Source organism: Triturus cristatus, chromosome 6 (assembly GCF_964204655.1).
Source record: "Triturus cristatus chromosome 6, aTriCri1.1, whole genome shotgun sequence".
Lineage (NCBI taxonomy): Eukaryota > Metazoa > Chordata > Amphibia > Caudata > Salamandridae > Triturus > Triturus cristatus.
This window is the reverse complement of record NC_140589.1, coordinates 803,758,609-803,780,438: the sequence shown is the minus strand read 5'-3', so window position 1 is coordinate 803,780,438 and position 21,830 is coordinate 803,758,609.

Here is a 21,830-nt window from a genome sequence, read left to right as displayed (position 1 = left end):
CTGTGTCCCATCCCTTAACCACCCACATGAAAATGAAGGAACACCCATTATCCCTGTTCTTAAAACATCATCCTCTATTCATAAGAGATTTTTAGAGATCATGGTTGAATATTATCCAGACAGGAGGATTACTAGAGGCTGCATCCTTGGAACAGAAGACAGGAGCATGTCTCTGGTCTTTACACTCAGTATGCAGGAGACGTCTTCTTCCACGTTGTCAACACTGTTCCTGTAGGGTCAGCCTTTCCAAGGTCAATTTCAATTGGAGATGAGTGTCAGCCCAAGAAAGTGGTGGGTAGGGCACGGAAGCTTGGAGTAGAAAAAGAATGTTAAACAGATGGGTTTTTCTTCACGTATTAGTGAGATGTTTGCATGGCTAGTGTGTTTTTTTACTCCTATCCAAGATAATTGCTTTCCGGTGTTTGTTGTTTGAAGTTCACAATCAAAGATGTGGTAATTTACTCTCTGTGTTGTCAACTGTTGGTTTGACAATATTTGACAAGGTTTGACCATAATACGGATAGTATTAAAGCATTAGATTCCCCATTTATTGCCACATTCATCACCCACTTGTTTGTTTTTTGTCTATGATTTTTGTTCTACGTTTCATCTGGATTTCTAGTTCTGGGAGATCTATCCTTTGCTACTTCCCAGCCCTGGTCAACGGTGGTTTTAGTGCCTTGCTTACCAATTCCAGTAATCTTCATTTCATGAGTACACTAAGTGCTGGATAGTGTGATGACTTCTGGATTGTTAACTTTTCCTCAGGCAATCAAGAAGGAAACCTGAGAGATCTTCACAGCATCCAGTCATTTCCACCAATTTGAGAGTTCATGTAAAATAGAAGTCTTTTGTAAATCCCCCTCTCCATGCTGCTACTTGGCAGATCATTCTAGCTAAGTGGTAACTATTTGCACTGCAATAGCCTTTCTTGCTTTAGAAGTAACTCTATTGTTCTCTAGAACACCACAACACAAATAAAATGTAAATTAGAGTTATTGGAGGAAAGGCAGCCAGCTTAGCCAAGTTAGATCTGGGTGGCTTTCAGTCAACACCAAATAGACTTTTTCCATAAAGCTACCATAATTCTACTTTTGCTACTGAATTACTAATACTTTAGCTAGAGTTCAGCAGAAATTAGATTATCAATTTCAGAGGCGGTTACGGGTTGACCCAAATAAATAAAATCTGGTAAAGTTACCTCAAAATTAATTGAACTTTGATTATGCCATCGTAGCTGTGGCACAAGCAGCAAACAATTCTCTGGAGAAATACTTGTTAAGTTCAAGCAGGACTAAACCATATTAAAGCTGGGTGCTGTTTGAGGTAAACACAATAAAAGTACAAAAATATTTATCAAAATAGTGTAAACCATAATAAGAAAACTTACACAAAAATGTTTGAAAATGGACCAATGAAACTGGAGATATGGATATTTGAAGATTTAATGTTTAAGAAAAAAAGTGCAAAGAAATGAAAATGCAAATTGAAAGTCAATGTTTGCGGAAGACGGGGCTCGAAGAGCAATATTAGGATGGCCATAATCGAGCGTGTTAAGCCTAGTAGGTTGCACTGGTCAATGTTTTACCTTGGGACTTTATTACTATTCTGGCTCAGTGAGGCTAGGCAGGATCCTGCATCCAGCAAGGATTCCCCAAAGCGGAAAACATTGTTTTCGGGGTCTCACTAAAGCCTACAGTTTTGCCACCAAAAGCTCACAGAGGGAAAAAGTAAAGAATGTTTCACTTCTGGGATGCTTTTTGCCCATTGGTCGAGTCCCAATCCTATGTTCAGGATTAGAGGCCAATTTAAACCCTGGTAGGTGGCCCGCCATTAGTCAGGGTGGTGGAGGTCATCTCCACCATCAACCTGGCTATACTATCTCCAGTCAAGTTCGTGATCATACCATCCCAGTGGTGATCTTTATGCCTTCTCAGGAGTCACCACCGTGGTGACTCCTGCATATGAGAAAAACGTTTGGTGGCACCAGCCATTTTTCTGATAGCTAAACACAAACCTTTTTTTCCCAGAAAAAAACTCACACAGTGGGAATTAGTTTCTAAAGTGCACATTTACAATAGTTCTTGTTCTCTGCATTTTGTGTGCAGTATCAGTGAAAAGAAAACCTGCCATCTAATGCCATTGGAGAATGGTTCCCATCCCAGGATTTCAGTGGAGAACAGGAGCCCTTGACATTCTTTCCTCAACAACCACACACAATCAACTTTTCTTCTAGAACAAAAAATGTTCTGTAGAGTTGAAGTTGAAATGCTAGGCAGTGATTCATTAATTCTAGATCCACTCCTGGCAGAATGTCCACCAAAGCTCAATCATCCTTTCCAGCACTTGCTATTTTACAGAAGTGTAATTCTTTCCAGAGTCTGTCTTTCCAGATAGCATTAGCCAGGCTTCCTTCTCAGTATATCTGTGTCCCCTCCCTTAACTACCCACATGGAAATGAAGGAATACCCAGTATCCCTGTTCTTTAAACATCATCCTTTATTCATAAGAGATTTTTAGAGATCATGGTTGAATATTATCCAGACAGGATAAGTACTAGAGGCTGCATCCTTGGAACAGAAGACAGGAGCATGTCTCTGGTCTTTACACTCAGTATGCAGGAGTTGTCTTCTTCCACGCTGTCAACACTGTTCCTGTAGGGTCATCCTTTCCAAGGTCAATTTAAATCGGAGATGAGTGTCAGCCCAGGAGAGTGGTGGGCAGGGCACGGAAGCTTGGAGTAGATTTTTTTTTTTAAACAGATGGGTTTTTCTTCACGTATTAGTCAGATGTTTGCATTGCTATGTTTACTCCTATCCAAGATAGTTGCTTTCCAGTGTTTGTTATTTTAAGTTCCCAATCAAAGATGTGGTAATTTACTCTCTGTGTTGTCAACTGTTGGTTTGACAATATTTGAGAAGGCTTGACCCTAATACGGATAGTATTAAAGCATTAGATTCCCCATTTTTTGCCACATTCATCACCCACTTGTTTGTTTTTTGTCTATGATTTTTGTTCTACGTTTCATCTGGATTTCTAGTTCTGGGAGATCTATTCTTTGCTAATTCCCAGCCCTGGTCCACGGTGGTTTTAGTGCTTTTCTTACCAATTCCAGTAATCTTCATTTCATGAGAACACTAAGGGCCATATGTAGGTAAATAATTTTTACCGATTCTTAAATACCGAATTTTACCGAATCGGTATTTAAGAATCGGTAAGTTATATGTAGGTCAACAATCGGTAAACATTACCGAATCGGTAAAATTCGGTAAACATGAATCGGAATTTACCGAATCGGTAAATACCAAAGTGGTATTTACCGATTCGGTAAATTCCGAAGTGGTATTTTCCGAATCGGTAAATACCGAATCGGTAAATACCGAATCGGTAGTTCAAAAACACATGACTTGAATCAGCCAATCCTGTGCTACCTAAACCCCACCCAACCAGGGAGTGCACACAATCAGCAGACTCTGGAGAGGCTGGGAGTGCTGAGGAGAGGAAGAGAGCAACTGCCTGATTCAGCCCTGGAGACTGCAAGAATGGCCAGCCAGGATACAGAGAGGGAAGGAGGGGAGAGGAAGCGAAAGCTGAAATTCAGCCAAAAGGAGCTGCAAGTACTGGTGGAGGAGGTCGTTAAGCAGCACCAGAAGCTGTTTGGAAAACAGTCACAGCAAGTGCCTGAGTCAGAGAAACGCAAGATCTGGCTTGGAATCCAGGCACAGGTGAATGCCATGGGAGTGACCCCCCGGGACATCGATGTCCTCAAGAAGCGGTGGTACGACATCCGTATCATCACAAAGAGGAAGGTGGCAGAATTAAAAAAAGAGGCCAGCCAGACAGGAGGTGGACGCAACAGGGCACCAGCCCTGACAGAACTGGAGGAGCTAGTGGAGACAACCATTGAGCCAGAAAGCATCGTGGGGATTGGGGACGCTGACAGCTCCGCCAGAGGCACCTCCAAACAAGGTAAGACGCTTGCACAGCAATGTGCCCCCCCCTACCCCTATCCCAACTCCCCAAATGTGCCATGAGAATCCCACTCCAGTACAGGTATTAGTGCATGCCAGCAATGCATCATGGGAGATGTAGTCCCTGAAAGCCCAAACATGATACGATTAGCACAGCATAACAGGGCATGTGACACACAGCAGCGAGAAGCAGGCAGAGGACATTGAGATACTGTACAGAAAATGTATTGTCATGTAATCAAATCAATGCTTCAGGTACACTTAGCTGATGTCGCTTTTCTGTCCTCACCAACAAAACATCTTGTCCAAACTGAGAGCTATTAGACAACAATCCCTTTTCAACAAAGACCTATCATGAAATAAAACAGGAAAGGAAGGCTTTACGAATTGCCTTTTACTCAGAAAAACATTTATTATTTATTTAACATTTTTCTTTTTTGTGTGATCAGCAATTATTCATTGCACATTTACATTTTACAAAAAACGACACAATATACATACAAATATATTCAAACAGAACGAAACAGAACTATAAATACCCTAGGGGTTTTAGACTACATTCATTCATCGAGCATTCTTGGCCTATCCATTCATACATGCAACCGACATACACTAAACAAAACGGTCCTAATGACACCTCTCCCTTTGAAATGAATTATTATCCAAACTTTATGTGTGTTCCGACATTTTCTCTTTTTCATATACAATTAAAGCACCAAAAGCACATTTAGGGCAGAGCTTTCAAAATGGATGTAAAAAGGACCGACTGGTCGACGCGTTTCGAACCTCTATCTTTATGAGGTTCTCCTCAGGACCAACCAATTTCTTACAAAAGTGTGTCAGTATGGAACCTTAACCTTCGTTGACCTTCAAAAACTCTAACAGCTTGCACTGGAGCCTGAATTCCTCCTATAGTCTTACTAAATTCATGGGCAGATGGAATATTTCCGTCCCGGCGTGGTCTCTCACTTTTGCACGTTTGCTGGGTACTTAGTCGTGTCTCTTTTCTTTCTCGTGCTGTCAGCTACGTTTTTTCACTGTTGCAGCATGCCACGATCCCGTTAGACACGTAAGGCACGAGTTCGTGCTTGATGTGCCTTACGTGGACTAACGGGATCGTGGCATGCTGCAACAGTGAAAAAACGTAGCTGACAGCACGAGAAAGAAAAGAGACACGACTAAGTACCCAGAAAACGTGCAAAAGTGAGAGACCACGCCGGGACGGAAATATTCCATCTGCCCATGAATTTAGTAAGACTATAGGAGGAATTCAGGCTCCAGTGCAAGCTGTTAGAGTTTTTGAAGGTCAACGAAGGTTAAGGTTCCATACTGACACACTTTTGTAAGAAATTGGTTGGTCCTGAGGAGAACCTCATAAAGATAGAGGTTCGAAACGCGTCGACCAGTCGGTTCTTTTTACATCCATTTTGAAAGCTCTGCCCTAAATGTGCTTTTGGTGCTTTAATTGTATATGAAAAAGAGAAAATGTCGGAACACACATAAAGTTTGGATAATAATTCATTTCAAAGGGAGAGGTGTCATTAGGACCGTTTTGTTTAGTGTGTGTCGGTTGCATGTATGAATGGATAGGCCAAGAATGCTCGATGAATGAATGTAGTCTAAAACCCCTAGGGTATTTATAGTTCTGTTTCGTTCTGTTTGAATATATTTGTATGTATATTGTGTCGTTTTTTGTAAAATGTAAATGTGCAATGAATAATTGCTGATCACACAAAAAAGAAAAATGTTAAAGAAATAATAAATGTTTTTCTGAGTAAAAGGCAATTCCTAAAGCCTTCCTTTCCTGTTTTATTTCATGATAGGTCTTTGTTGAAAAGGGATTGTTGTCTAATAGCTCTCAGTTTGGACAAGATGTTTTGTTGGTTTGGTTAATTTGGCTCAGTCCAGCTGAGTTTTGGAGCCAGAACCCAGTTTTGGTTTATAGCTTTTCTGTCCACAGGCACTACTGCGCACAGAACTGCCCATGACAAGGGAGAGAGGGCACACCACAAACACAGCGCAGAGAAGGCCACCACCAGTACTGCCCAGGGAACGGCACCACAGGCAGTCACACCACCCCAGCCAGCATCGCCGCCCCTGCCAGCATCCCCACTCCTGCAGGTGTCACCACCATCTTCACCACCTGCATTGCACAGGTTGAGGAGGCGTCCTGCAGCCAGGTTGGATGTGACCGACTCATCGTCCGAAGATTCGAGGGGGCCGGAAACGTCCACTGTACCCCAGGATGTAACCCATGCCAGTGTGCCTTCCGACTCTGAGGGAGAACACACAGTTGGCAGACGGCGTCGCAGGGCTCGGCCGCAGAGTCCACCTCCCCTTGGGCAGGGCCATGGAGTGTTCTCAGGGCTTGAGGGCACCATGGTGAAAATACAACGCATCCAGGCAAGGGCAATGGTGTCCGTACAGCGACAAATGCGTGGCCTCAATAATACTTTTACAAACATTGACAAGGGCATCAGCGCCATGGCAGGGGGCATGGCTGAGATGGCAGCAGGCATGCGGGACATGTCCCAATCCATCATGCTGCTGTGCTCAAAGTACGATGAGGACAGGGCAGCATAGCGCAGGGGACATCAGAGAAAGGATCTGACCTCGAGGGCAGTGAACCGGCTGGCGACTGCCACATCGCTGCTCTGCAAGCGCTCTGTGGCGATGCAGGAGGGCCTTGCACACTGCAGCACAGATGTGTCCAGGGGGATGGTTAGGGTCACGAGTGCACTGGAAGTGCTGCTCACCAGCCAGTCTGCAACAACTGGCGCTTTGGATGCTGGTGACACAGAAGACACGGCCAGCAGGAGCAGCATAACCCCCCCTGTCCCAGACACTTGTCGGAGCAACAGGCTTCAACGTGGTGCCACTGGTACCCCAGCCAGTGAGGACGCTCCCTCAATCCCATCCCGCACTGGTGCGCGTGGGCGCAAACATTAAAGCGTCAAGCAAAAAAATGACACAATTGGGTGAAGTAACCCTTAACTGACAAAATTTAATTTTTCATTGTTGTTGGAATACGTTTTCCTTTGTGTTGTGGCGTAGTGCTACCTGATTAAACTACGTTATGGCATCCAACTACTGGCTGTGTCCCCTTACTCATTCAGAAATAGTTGCATGTGATCTCTGCCCGTCTCACTCTCCCATCTGTTGCTGTTGGCACTCCTGCTGCGTTGGCCTCTGCCTGTGCAGACTCATCATCATTGTCCTCAATATATGTCATTTCGACCTCTGTGCCTCTCTTTGTGGCAAGGTTGTGCAGCATTGCACAAGTGGCAATTATCTTGCAGCAGAGGATGGGTGTGTACTGGCGTGCACCTCCACTCTTATGGAGGCAGCGAAACCTGCTCTTCAATAGTCCAAACGTGCGCTCAACCACATTGCGTGTAGATTTGTGTGCCACATTATATCGTCTCTCACTCTGGGTTGATGGGTGTAGGTAGGGAGTGAGGATGAATGACCGCACGGCATATGCACTGTCCCCTAGGTGAGTAAAAGGGAGACATCAGTCACATGCCTCAATACACTGTGATTTGCACTGAGTACTATGGAGCGTCACTGTTACTTACCTAGCAGGTATCCTTCTCCAAATTCTCCCGCAAGCAGTCGTGTGTAGATCCCACTGTTCTGGAAGATGTAGGAGTCATGGGTGCTCCCAGGGAATTTGGCAACGATATCAGTGATGATGTTCCCTGCATCGTAGATTACCTGCACATTGATGGAGTGGGTGGACTTTCTGTTTCTGTAGATGTGCTCAGTGGCAGCTGGTGGGCAGATTGGGATGTGTGTGCCATCTATACAGCCAATGACATGGGGGAACTGTGCCATGTGATAAAAGTCAGTTTTAGTTTTCTGCAGTTCAGCCTGTGTGTTTGGGAAGCTGATGTAGTGGTGCATTCTCTGCATCATGGCATCCAGGAACTTCCTGAAGAAACGGGACAGGCAACTCTGGGATACACCGCCCACCGCAGCTATCACCCCCTGGTAACTGCCAGATGCAAGTAGGTGTAGGCTGCAGAGAACCTGCACATGTGGTGGTATGGCATGCGCCCTTCTTGTTGGCTGGTCCAGGAGTGGGTGCAGGTCCCTTATCAGGTCCATGATGGTTTGGGGGTGTAGCCTGTACCTTTCATGTATCTCAGCGTCAGTCATTTGAAAAAGTGTGATTCGCTGTCTGTAGATGCGTTCCTCCCGTCTCCATATCCTCAGTCCTGCTGCCTGTAGACGTAGCCGCCTTGCAATGACATACAGAGCGGCCATGTTGACCACGCTGTTGCATTTTGGGATTGCTTATATGCACTGTTGATGCTTACCACCTGCTTTCTATCAGTGTTAATTACCGACTCTTATTTACCGATTTTCATGGATTTCTTAATTACCGAATTTACCTACATATCTTTTTCCGTTTTACCACTTCATATTTACCACTTCATATTTACCGATTCGGAAAATATGTATTCGGTAAATTTGAATCGGTATTTTAGAATTCGGTAAATATGAATCGGTATTTACCGATTCATATTTACCGAATATGGGTTTTTGGCCTCCTACATCTCAACTATCTAAATACCGGTCGGTAACGGGTTTTTTACCGAATTTCGCCCGTTACCGACCGGTATTTAGCTACCTACATGAGGCCCTAAGTGCTGGATAGTGTGATGACTACTGAGGAATTTACCCTTTCCTCACGCAATCAAGAAGAAAACCTGAGAGATCTTCACAGCATCCAATCTTTTCCACCAGTTTGAGAGTTCATTTAAAATAGAAGTCTTTTGCAAATCCACCTATCCATGCTGCTCCTGGGCAGATCATTCTAGAGAAGTGGTCACTATTTGCACTGCAATAGCCTTTCTTGCTTTAGAAGTAACTCTATTGTTGTCTAGAACACCACAACACAATTAAAATGTAAATCACAGTTATTGGAGGAAAGGCCGCCAGCTCAGCCGAGTTAGATCTGGGTGTCTTTCAATCAACACCAAGTAGACTTTTTCCATAAAAGCTACCATAATTCTACTTTTGCTACTCAATTAGAAATTTTGAAAAATTGTGTAAAATAGCTAATAAACTTGGTGGTATTTTTTAAAAGGAAGTTATGTCGCATTTGTTGAGAAATTTAAGGAAATCCAAATTTATATTTCTGCGATCACCACTAATTCGCTATTAATATCAAGCTTGTGCAGAGAACTGCAGAGCTCTGATTGGCCACGAACACTTCAACTAGGAATAATTGGCAGCCATCCTGGGGCTCAGCTTCAGTCAAGCCCCCCAAAAACACCCCAAAAAAAAGAAAAAGGGCAGGGTAGGAATACCCTGAACCTCTAGCTCTGGTACTGGAGACCCAGATGGACCTCAAAAGTGCAAAAATGCATTTTCTTTACAGAAATTGCTGTTGCATGTCTATTTGTATGCATACACACACCATACATACACATACAAACATTTATACTTTCCTTAAATAGACTTACCATGCTTGGTAAAGGCACACATGGCAAAGGCATTTGCGTTGGTAAAACTTTGAAAGAAAAAAGAACATGCCTCTCAGGACTGTTTTTGTGCGGGAAGGTCGTCCTTCCAGGACAAAACCAATCCTGCATGCAACACACAAATCCTGCACCATGGTTCAAGGGTGCCTGCATTGGTGCTAGGCAGCAAAAATTGCACCAGCGCTGGGAGAAAGGCAGAAATGTGTTGTATTCATTTATGGCAAACCAAGTATTCTTGATATATACAACTGTAGTGTTTTTAAAACTGCAAAGTAGCTGAACTCAGTGTTGTTCTCTGGGCCATACATTTTAGTTATATATGTTAGTGAAGTATGTAATTGTAATTGTAAATGTATTTATATGGTGCTTATCACCCCTGATGTTACCTTCCACACAACATGTGCATTTCCTGTATGAAGTTACCATGGCCTTACTGGAAATATAAATAAATCAATATGTAAAATATCAATCTTTTCTTCATGGTCATCAAAGATTTTTCAACGTTTGCTGTACTCGCTTTTTGCTGTGTTTTGAACTCTGTGCACTTTTCCCCTGCCTACCAGGAGTGAAGTTCCTTTGCTCCCCCTATAGACATGTTAAATTGTCTTATAAGCACATATACCTTGACTTTAGGTCCTGAGAAAATGATGTAGAAAGTGCACCAAGGGCATGGCAGTTAAATGCCACTTTTGTACTGCAGCACCTATTGTGCACTGCCATCCACTATAGTGACAGAGCTATCATGGTTTCAGGCTTACCCTGAGTAGCCTGACAGCTGAGGGTGTAGTACCTGCAGTGCACCCTGTCAAAATAACCCTTTTTGCCAGGTAAAGACCTCACCTTCTAAATACTAGTAAGTCACTCAGAGGTAGGCCTTGTAGCCCACAATGCAGGGTGCATGGTATCTAAAAGTGGAATGGGTACAAAATTGATATTACCATGTCCCTACAGTGATAAGGTCCAAAATATTGTTTTGGCTATGCATGCCTAGATTCCCTATGTAGAAAACCAGAGAATGGATTAAAATACTTGGGGGCGTGGCCAGGAAAGATGGCTAACAGGAAGTAGCTTTCTGAGCTGCCATCCTGGCCCATGACAGTCCTTTGGTATCTACACCAATAGCCACCCATTGCTTGATTCTGGGACTGTCACAGCTTCAGCAATTGCGGTGGTCCTGATTGACGGGCGAAAGTGTGCTGATGGTGGCCTCCCCACCTCTAGGAGAGGATTGCGACCAGGAGGATAACTGGCAGCACCTGGGGCCTACACCACAGACTTGCCATCTTGAGATGAGCATGATAACCTGAGGCCATACAGCAGGCCACAGAACCAGAGCATGCCTGTGTAGAACTGGGGACCTCTGGGCGGCCTGCCCAGCAGACAGAGGTGGTGAAAAGAGGCTCATTAGCTGGGAGAGACCACACAGTCTCCATATTGGGAGACAAGGTTGGTCCGGGCTTGGCAGTGACGAAGAGAGAAGGGAGTGCCTTCCACCAGCGAAAGCCTGGGCAGCATAAGAACTTGGATCCTCGGGTCGATGGGGCTGGAGAGACACCAAACAGCCAGCGGGAGTTGCTGAGGGCAGCTGGTACCGGAGGTACCGAGGTTTATCGCAGGCGTAGGGGTGGAAGTGACAACCCAAAATCTGCCCATTGTATTTTGGCCCAGTAGCTGTGACTCCCCCCCTGAAGGCAAATGGAGCAGTGTGCTCTGGATGAGGAGCCTGATGGACTGAAACATCGGACTCTGGAGAGATGAGGTGGTGAGGAGGGGCTCCATTGAGTGGAGCTGTCTCATATTCTCCAATCCTGGAGATGCAACAAGCATGTGTATGGGAGCCAGCAGAGGGGAGGGGGTTCCCTACAGCAGTGGGTGCCGCTGAAGAGTGTAGAACCAGGCCCCGGGAGCAAGATAGGCAGTGCACCACACAGATCATGATTACTGCTGGGGGCATCTGCCACCTGGAGGTTCAGCGGCTTGTTGCTGGTGGCAGGGGTCACCGCTCAATAGGCAGCTATGACATCTCTGAGCTCTGCAGAATCTTCTGTGTGGGGACTGTGGTAAATAAAATAAATATTACCGGACTGAATTTCATACGGAATCTTAAAATAAAGTAAAATAGCTCAAAATAACAAGAGGCAGAATCCGTGGTATAAGAGGTTTTCTAATGGGCTTTATTCCATTCAAAATGGCCGACTCGAGTCGCGGCCCTCAGGTTCCGTCACCACGAGGGTTCAGGAAGTGAAGTACAATAATTTATTAACAGACATGTATTTTTATAATAAGTACATTACAATGAAACGAATGTAGAAGGCGTAACATTTGATAAGAAAAGTGACGTGACAGTGACATAATCGAAACTAGGCGTAATAAGGAATAAAAGAAACATGATTGGTTTGCTTTATCAGACATAGGTGGATCTATAAGATAATACTTGGCATAGATGCGCGCGCGGCAGCATGACGTGTAATTGACGTGCAACTAGGGGGTGAAGGGGACTTGACATTTAGCTCTACATGTGGAGACGAGAAGTCTGGGGTCAAGTCAACCTAATCCCAAATCATATCTAACATCCTATGTTTAAAGAACTATGTTATCCACAAGGAAGAGACTCTCGGACAGAATCTATTCTATACTGACTGTGTGTGCGTGTACAAGCGTCTAAGTGTCTATATGAGATGCGAGGGGCAGAAAACTTTCCATGGCAACAGGGCTATGAATCATTTGCAGGAGGACAGAAAGGCTGAGTCCTTTTGCTTGTGAGCTAAAGGAAATGTTTACCTAAATCACTGGACAGGAATGCATCGGCTGGAGAGCAAAATAGATAATTCGAAGGTGAAATACAACTTCTTGGCAGACAGGCGAAAACTGGCCGAGGCAGGCACCGTTAGCTGCACAGGGAGTAGGACAAAGTTCATGGATACAGATGCGAGCTCAAGCTGAAGCTGTCAGAGACAGAGAGCAGGGAAAGGCTTTGAGGACAGAATCGGGCCTACTTGCCTGAACTGTAAAAATGAAGTAACTTAGCCATATAAAGTCGGTGGCCTTTCATACTTAGGAATCGAATATCCAGCCCATTGATGGTGGATCTGACAGAGAACATGTTGACGGTAGACACACATATGTTTGCGTCTTAGAAACTGGAACTGGAGGGAACATACATGTACTTGTAACATGCATATAGAACCGTTGGGGTCCAAGATAGGGGACATAACTGATCAGGAAAATCCACATTTCCACATTCCCTCCTTGTCCCCTTCTTGCCCTTCACGAGACATCAATCTTCATCATTCCATTGATTTGCTCATGGAGCATCATTTCTTCTTCCTTCCGGCATTTTGAACGAGAACTGTGATGTGGAATGCATGATGTGGCACACAGACCACAAATCGCTGGTCCATATTGTAGGCATAAACAACAACTGAAGAGCATAAGAAGGCCAATACCTAGGAAGGATAAAACTCTCCATCCCCAGGCTGATATCACACTCCAAAACCACCCGGACCACGTCCAAGTGCCTGGATTCTCGTGTATCTGGCTTACAATCTTATGAAGGCGTGTTATAGCTTTATATACAGATGGCGAATTTTCTGGTATGAATATACAGCAGCTGGATCCGATGACCCTGCAAGCTCCGCCCCTATCGGCCAGGATGACGTCAAGGACAAGACGATTCTGGAGAACAACAATTCTCATCACTGATTGTTCCTCTGTCAGATTGCCTAGGGCGGCTATAGTCTCGTTTACTACAGCTTCAAGAGTCTTGGTGAGTCTGCGTATCAGCTTACTATTTGATATTGTACCTATATAGGGAAAGATACCTTTATTGAAATCTACATACTTGTCCCATGCTGTCTCAGTATAATCGACAACTGGGAGATCTCTTCGCTCTCTATTGTGTACTAAATGAACATCTCGATAATAATCAGGGGGAGCTAGGAAAACAGGTGGCAAAAGGAATGCTATGTAACAGGTACCATCCCAATCTAGAGGCAGACGCATATATGCCGTCTGACCACATATGAAGTAAGAATGGCGAGAAGTTCTAAATGAAGATTTCCCTTGATCACTATATTCTACTGTAGTAACGCATTGGCTATGGCCCATATGTATGGAACCAACTTTTCTTACACATAATTCACCCTTTACTGGAAATACTGACATAGTGGGCAGAATTAGTTCAACTTCGGATTTGACATTCAGAATCATAAGATTAGGCGTAAAATTACCTAATTTATACACTTCATTTTCTAAATCAGTTCCTGTTCTACTGGGGTGACCCTCCTTATTAGGGTAACAGACTTTGAATAAAACTAGATTCAGATTTCCCCATATCCAATGTTGTTGATAAACTGCTGTGTCTGGGTCTATGGAATTTAATAAACTAAACCATGCTCCACAGGAGCCATTGTGTGTGAATGGATGTGGAAAGAAAGGCAGAACTCCTTTGTTATTCTGATAGGGAGGAAGTCGGCCACACACCCAACAATTGGTCGTATTACTAGTCTGATGGGAATGATGTAACATACTAATGAATGTGTTATTGCGCAGCGCAAGTCTATAGGATAATTCATGTGGCGGTAGGTCACTAAAAGAATGTTCATCAGTTATATTGAAAACACGTTTAGAAACAGGATAATACATATGCAACAATATACTTGCAGTAACTAAAAAACTCAAGGAAGACAAAATTAATAAAGTCACAATACAGTGGTTACGCAGTAATTTACAATAAGCATGTCGTTTCATTATGATTCTGGACTCTACGTGATTCAGACCTAAGGGGTACATGTCGGGACAGATTCAACCGCTTCACCTTGGAGAGGACTTAAACAATCAAATCGTCCGACAGTTTAGATCTGGACCTGAGTTTCTGTTTATAGAGTTCGGTGCTACTGGCCTCAGCCAAAGGTAGCTTTGAGTCAATGGGGGAAGACACACGGGCAGTACTGTCTGTGTCAGGAGGAAGTCCATGAAATTTTTTGACGTGACTTGAATGAATCCACCCTTTGCGTCCCTCGATCTTCACGGCTGTTCTTGTGGTCAACAGGACCAACTTGGGTGCTTTCCACCTGGGCTCCAATTGACTTTTCCTGTCGAAGTTTCTCACAAAGACAAGATTACCCGGAACAACGTCATGGGGTTTCGCCTCAGTGTTGTCGGGAAAGGCTGCAGCTACCTGTGAACGAGAAGATTGTAGTGCAGACATCAAGGAAGCCAGGTAATCTGTCAGCATATTACAGTCAACATCAGTTATTTTACGTGGTATAGGCGTCCCCCACATATTCGGTGGTCTACCAAAGATCACCTCATACGGGGATAGCCCTGTTCTAGAGTGTGCTACCATTCTCATGTAAAAGAGTGCAACTGGTAATGCTACTATCCAGTCGACACCTTTCTCTCTACATATTTTGGACAGTCTGATTTTCAGTGTCTGGTTATGTCTTTCTACGAGACCTGCTGCCTCAGGGTGTCGGACACAGTGGAATTTCCACTGATATCCCAACAAGAGTGAGACATGTTTCATTAATTCGGAGGAGAAAGGCTGACCGTTATCTGAATATACAACACGTGGTAAACCGTACCGTGGGAAGAATTCTCGAACTAGCTGCTTGGCAGTAGTCGGGGCAGTGTAATCTGATACGGGATACGCCTCTGTCCAACGGGAGAGAGCGCAGACAACTACGAGAACATATTTGAATCCTCGACAACGTTCCATCTGAATATAATCCATCTGGAGGACTTCAAAAGGATGGTCAGGAGGCTGAAATCCACCCTGCTCTACGGGAACACTCTTTCCTGGATTAAACTGACAACATATCATACAGGTACGAACTTTTTGTTTAGCTGCTGCTCGTAAATGTTTGTTGAACCAAATGTGCTGAATGCTGTCTAGCATAGCCTTCTCTCCTAAATGTGCTGGACTGTGAACTGTAGCTATAATGGTTTGAACCATGGAATCAGGGAGAAACCATACAGATTTCTCCTTCGTCATCCATCCTTGATCTGTCTGGATCCCTCCTAGTTCAGTCCACTTCTTTATTTCTTCTGCTGTGGCATGTGTCTGTATGTCAATTACATCAAGTGCGGGATCCTTAATTGTCATACACTGTGTTGGTGTCTGAACTATTGGCTTTGTCATGTCTAATGTGCGATTCTGAGCAGTCTGTTTAGCTGTTCGGTCAGCTAAATCATTTCCTTGAGAAATGGTATCAGTAACCTTCGTGTGTGCTTTACATTTCATAATCGATATAGCAGTGGGTAGATGTATTGCGTCTAACAAAGCATGAATGAGGGGTCCGTGCTGAATGTGGGCACCATGGGACGTTAGATAACCTCTCTCTCGCCATAGCACGCCGAAGTCGTGTACAACTCCGAATGCATAACGTGAGTCAGTGTATACATTAACTTTCTTATTTGTGGCTTGAATACAGGCTTGCGTTAGAGCAATAAGTTCTGCTGCTTGGGCTGACAGAGTATCTATACAATGTGTCTCAATAACTTCAGTGTCTGTTGTGACTGCATACGCGGCCACTAAATCTCCTGTACTTGCTCTCATGCATGATCCGTCTACATACAACGTCAGGTCTGGATCTAACAATGGAACGTCTGTCAAGTCTTGTCTAGGTTTCGTCTTTATTTCAATGATTTCAACACAATCATGAGCTAGTGGGTCTGTTCCAATTACAGGTAATAGTGTAGCAGGATTCAATGTATTACACCGTCGGATCTCTATGTGTGGTTGAAACAATGTCAGTTCATAACCGGTAAGTCTTGCTATGGTCAAGTGTTGTGTTTGTGTTCGGTTCACAAGAACCTCTACTGCATGTGGTACTTGAACTGTCAATGGGTGTCCTAATACTATGGCATCGCTTTGTCTGATTGCTAAAGCTGTCGCTGCCACTGATTTCAGGCATGCAGGCAAAGCCTGAGCTACGGGATCTAATGTACTGGAAAAATAAGCACATGGCTTGCATGATCCTGCTTGATCCTGAGTGAGTACTGACAAGGCAGTACCTTCGCGTTCTGTAACAAAGAGTGTAAAAGGTTTGCTATAACATGGTGTTGCTAAAACAGGTGCTTGACATAAAGCTTCCTTTAGGCTTTCAAAAGCTTGTGTATGTTCCTGAGTCCAAGGGAGAACAGTCGATGTGGCTGCCTCCTGTGTGGTTAACTGAATGAGTGGTTTTGCTAGAAATGCGTACTGAGGGATCCACTGCCTACAATATGAAGTGAGGCCTATGAAAGCCCGCACCTCCTTTTGTGTCTGGGGTATTGACATGTTAGCAATTAACTGGATGCGATCTGGTGTAAGCTGCCTTCCCTCCTTGGACAGCGAGTGACCAAGATAAATAACTCGCTGAACACAGAATTGCAGCTTAGAAGGGGACACCTTGTGCCCCTTGTCGGCTAGGAAATGTAAAACTGTCAGAGAAGCTTTTTCACATTCTGGCTCGCTTCTCGCGGTGATCAGCAGATCATCGACATATTGAAGCAGTGCAGTATTGACTGGCATGTGGATACTGTCAAGTTCTCGTTTCAGTGCTTGGCTGTAGATGCTGGGGCTTTCTGTAAATCCTTGAGGAGCGCGTGAGAATTTAAAACTGCGCCCATTTAAACTGAATCCGAACAAGTATTGGCTTTCCGGATCTATTGGGACGCTGAAAAAGGCATTCTTGAGATCAATTACAGTAAAAAATGTTGCTTCGGAATCAATTGCTGTCAACAATGATGATATATCAGGGACCACAGGGAATTGTGGTACAATACACTTGTTTAGTTCACGCAAATCAATAACCAATCGGTACACTGGTGGAGCAGTAGGATCAGTTCGTTTAAGAATCGGAATTATCGGTGAATTACATACATTGGAGTCTGTTTCTACAACTACTCCCTGGGCAATTAGCTCATCAATGATTTTCAACAAAGCCACTACAGCATCATGCGGTAACTTGTATTGTCGCATTCGTGGTAGTACCACTCCTGCTTTCAATGTAACTCGATAGGGTGTAATGTTCATGCAGCCAACATCCGTAGGGCCTTGTGCCCATAGATGTACTGGTAAAGTCTGTAGTCGGGGATCCATGTCTCTAGACACATAGTGACCTTTAAAATCACGTAAAAACAACCTTACTCCTTCCGGAGAACAACATATTATGGCTCCTAGTGCTTTCAGAGTTTTAATTCCTAACAGATTTTCTGGGCATGATTTAGTAAGCAATAAATCTGTAGTTCGTGTCAAAGGTCCTATCGTAAGTGGTAGAGGCTGTGATACTTCATTAACAATAGGTTTTCCTGAAAAACCAAGGGAAACATTTTGAGAGCCTGAGAGGGGTGCCCCTGGAACTTCACTACGTTTTATGGTTGTTCGACTTGCCCCTGTATCGAGTAAGAATTTTCTATCTTGACCTAATAATTCACTATGTACATAAGGTCCTTCTTGATCTACCGGAATCTCGATAAGCGGTAAGTCAACTTCCCTCTCTAGGCTGGTTCATGTGTAACGCTGATACTCAGGGTATTCATACTGTGCAGTCTGATACATTTGTCGTGTTGTGGTTTGTGTGGCAGTAGCAGGCAACGGTGGTGCAGCTGGCACAAACTGTATGGGTTGCTGTGAGGCTGGCATGGACTGTTGCTGAACTGGCATGGACTGTCCATGCTGCATAGCTCCTTGTTCATTCTGATCTTGTCTAACTAATCGTGGTCTCTCTTTTGCAATACCTGTAGCTATATTACGTTTCAGGACTTGACAATCATGTACATAATGGCCTAGTTGTTTACAGTAATTGCATGTTCCTTTTACAGGGACTGCAGAATCACCAGAATGGGTCACACCCTTTTTGTGACCATCTGCTGGTACTGTCTGAGAAACTAGCATTTTCATTTTTGTATCCTTCATGCGTCTATGCTCGTGTTCTTGTTCATCCCTAATTCTATTGTGATGATACTGTAACATTTGTAGCATTTGCGACGGAGTGTTACTTTGCCAGGTACTCTCGAATTTCAATATTCTATTCTTCACTGGAGGCAATGCATTTTCCACTAATTTTGTCACAAATAAATGTGGATATGAGTCACTACTTGCTTTTATACCACTATTTATACCAAAACATTTTTCAAATCGAGCATAATAATCGCTTGTGTCTTCATCTTGCTTTTGTTTACAGGCTGTGATTGCACCCCAATCTTCCTTTTTTGTAGTTAATAAACGTGGCAATACCTGTACTAGTAAACCTGGTAATAGTTTAACTTTATCCCCGAGCCCTGAACCTGCAGTTCGGCTCCTTTCTTCCTCTGCTAATGCTGTCCAGTCTATCTTTCGGTCTCCCACTTCCCACTCTTTTTCTTTCAGTTTTTCATATATGCCAGCAGGCAAAAGCACCTTTAATATCGTCATAATATCAGGAAAGGTGTACTCTCCCATCAGTAACATGTCTTTAATTTCTCGGTGGAAACCCGCTGGGTCTTTGTCATGACTAGGTACTACTTTTTTCATTTCTAATAATTCCATTTTTGATATGGGTGTGTAAACAAATACACGGTGAAACTCATTGTCTTCGCCTTTTATTGGGTGCACTTCCCGTAAAGGATTTTGTCTATCCATGTAGTACGGTGCTCTTTCTCTGGGGGGCAAGGAGAGAGAATCTGGATTTACAAAAAGGACGTACTGCTTACGTGACACTAATATCTCTTTAATTAGCTTGTTACTAGAACCTCTCCATCTGTACGTGAGTAGTTCCGTTAATATATCAGGTAAAGGACCAGGGTCAGTATGTTGGCTCTTATATAATATGAGGAGTTGCTGAATCATATAGATTCCAGCTAAACGTTGTTCATCTGTACTGAGGTTGAGAAACGTGTGTGCTACGGTCTCATCACCGTATTTTTCAGGACTAACAATCCAGTGAACGGCTGATCTGGCTAATTCTTGCTCATCTATGGAATCGAGGAGGTGATAACCCCTTCGTTCTCGTAGTATTTTATCTGCGGCTTGAAACGAATGTTCAGGAGATTTCGGATTTATTACAGGCGTCGGATACGTTCTGCTATTATTTGGACATACAGAGTGTATGGGATCAGAAAAACATCTAGTATTTTCACAGTATCTTCCTTTGCCTACATAGGCTATGGTCTCTGACTGTCTTGCGGAATTCCCTGATTCGGACACTTCATCTTGCTCATACTCGTCTGTTCCCAATCTCTCTTCATGAATACGCTCTATTTCTTTACGTATTTTTCGGCACATGGCTATTATACAATTTTGCTTATCGTGTCTCCCTTCTGATATATTCTGACTCCATCTTGTAAGAATAAGCATTGCATTCGGGTCTACCCCCGGACGATCTTGATTTCTGATCACACAGTTTATGAGGAAACGTAACAGTTCCCCCTGTATCTCTACTTTCTGGAATTCCATAGCTCTGTTAATACATCCTGGATCTCGTCCTGTTTGAACAAAATGATATATGTTATCTAGATGCGTAGTCATCCCTGGTAACCTTGCTAAATACTCTGCGGCTCGCCTGATACGTAATGATGCCAGGACCATTTCGTCCTCTTTACCAACCACCGGGTCATATCTACAATTTACAAGGAGTTCCTTAAGCGTACGTTCATTTACGAACTTAGGTGTACGTGAATGCGCTGACTCTTGAAAAACAAGTTTATTTATTCTGGGTGGTGTAAAGGTACTGCTAGCACCTCCCGTGGCCCCATCTGGGGCGTCGGGTGTGAATGGATTCGTTGAACGTGACACAGCAACTATGGGTGTCGATACCTCTGTAGAGTCGACTGCGGAGACAGATGCGGAAACAGATGTGCTTGCCGAAGCTTGCGTCGGGACTTGCTGTTGCACGGGGACAGATACCTGATCCTGACGTTGAACCCCTCTGCCAGATGGTCTATGTGGTGCGGCGTTAGCATACTCGGGAGCTGCGTCATCTAGATATGAGGAAAGAAAAACATCTTCTGCGGTTCTAGGAAGCCCCTTTGGATGTACCTTAATTGGAAATAACGGGGGTGGCAAGTCTTTTGGCACCTCCGTAACAGCCTTAGGTAGTCCTTCGGCTAGAAGGGGATACATACCATTCATAAGAGCATTTCTTTGTCTATTTACTTGTTCTGATTTCACTCGGATACCTTCCTCAATTAATAGATTTTCTTGAACTTTATTTGAACTTTCTTTACTCCTCTCTTCTTGTCTACGTGCTTTTTCTGTTCGTCTATGAGATTCTTTACGCCATAACTCAACAGCGTCTTTCTGTGACTGTCTGACCTTTCTTTTCCATAACTCTTCCTCCACTTTCATGATGCACTCTGCATCCCAGGTTCCCGCTATGGGCCACCTTTGACTTTCCGGTAATCCTTTGGTATAATCTACCCATAGATCAAGAAACAATATGGCATCTAAGCCATGCTTATGGTACATGAAATGTCCTGGAGTGTCTCTAGGAGGAATAGGAACTGCTTCTTCAAGCACCCCTTTTCTGGTAGTAATCTGTCTTAACTTCGAGAAGAACGGCATATTGACAACTGATCTGATACTTATTCTTGAACTTACTTAATACGAGAAACACAATAATGAACAGTGAACAATGAACAGTCATTCATACCACAATATGCAAGACTTTTTCTGAATACTTTAAACATTAAACATTAAACATTATAACAATGATCGACAATGATGACAGTCTGCCTAACTAATCACCACGCTGAATTCTTGACAATAACTGAATACTTCGGAATACTTGATATACTGCTAAACAGTACATATACACTGCTAAACAGTGCAGACCGGATTTGTGTACCCAAATCCGTCTTGACCGGCACAACCTATGTGCGCGTCAACACGCCTCCCCGGCGATGGTACTCACCGAGTAGCTCCTTGAAACGGAAGGCCTCAGAGAATGGACAGGACTCGATAACTGCGGACATCGGACCCTCTGGACGTCGGGATTTCGGAAAACCTGGTGGGCCTCTGTATACCTCGGATCTTGCTCTCTCAGCTAGGCTCTGGTCGGGATACTTCGCACTTCTCACCGCCTCGTCTGGGTTGATCGCAGCCTCAGTCGCCCCCGCTTGACCGGAGGGAGCTTACAGGAAATCCTGCTGGTACGCGTTTATGGTCCGTCCAGCTGTGGCAGGAGACCGGGCCTGCAACGCACCGCCGGCGCGTGAGATGAGAAAGTGTCCCTATTCGGGCGCCATTATGTGGTAAATAAAATAAATATTACCGGACTGAATTTCATACGGAATCTTAAAATAAAGTAAAATAGCTCAAAATAACAAGAGGCAGAATCCGTGGTATAAGAGGTTTTCTAATGGGCTTTATTCCATTCAAAATGGCCGACTCGAGTCGCGGCCC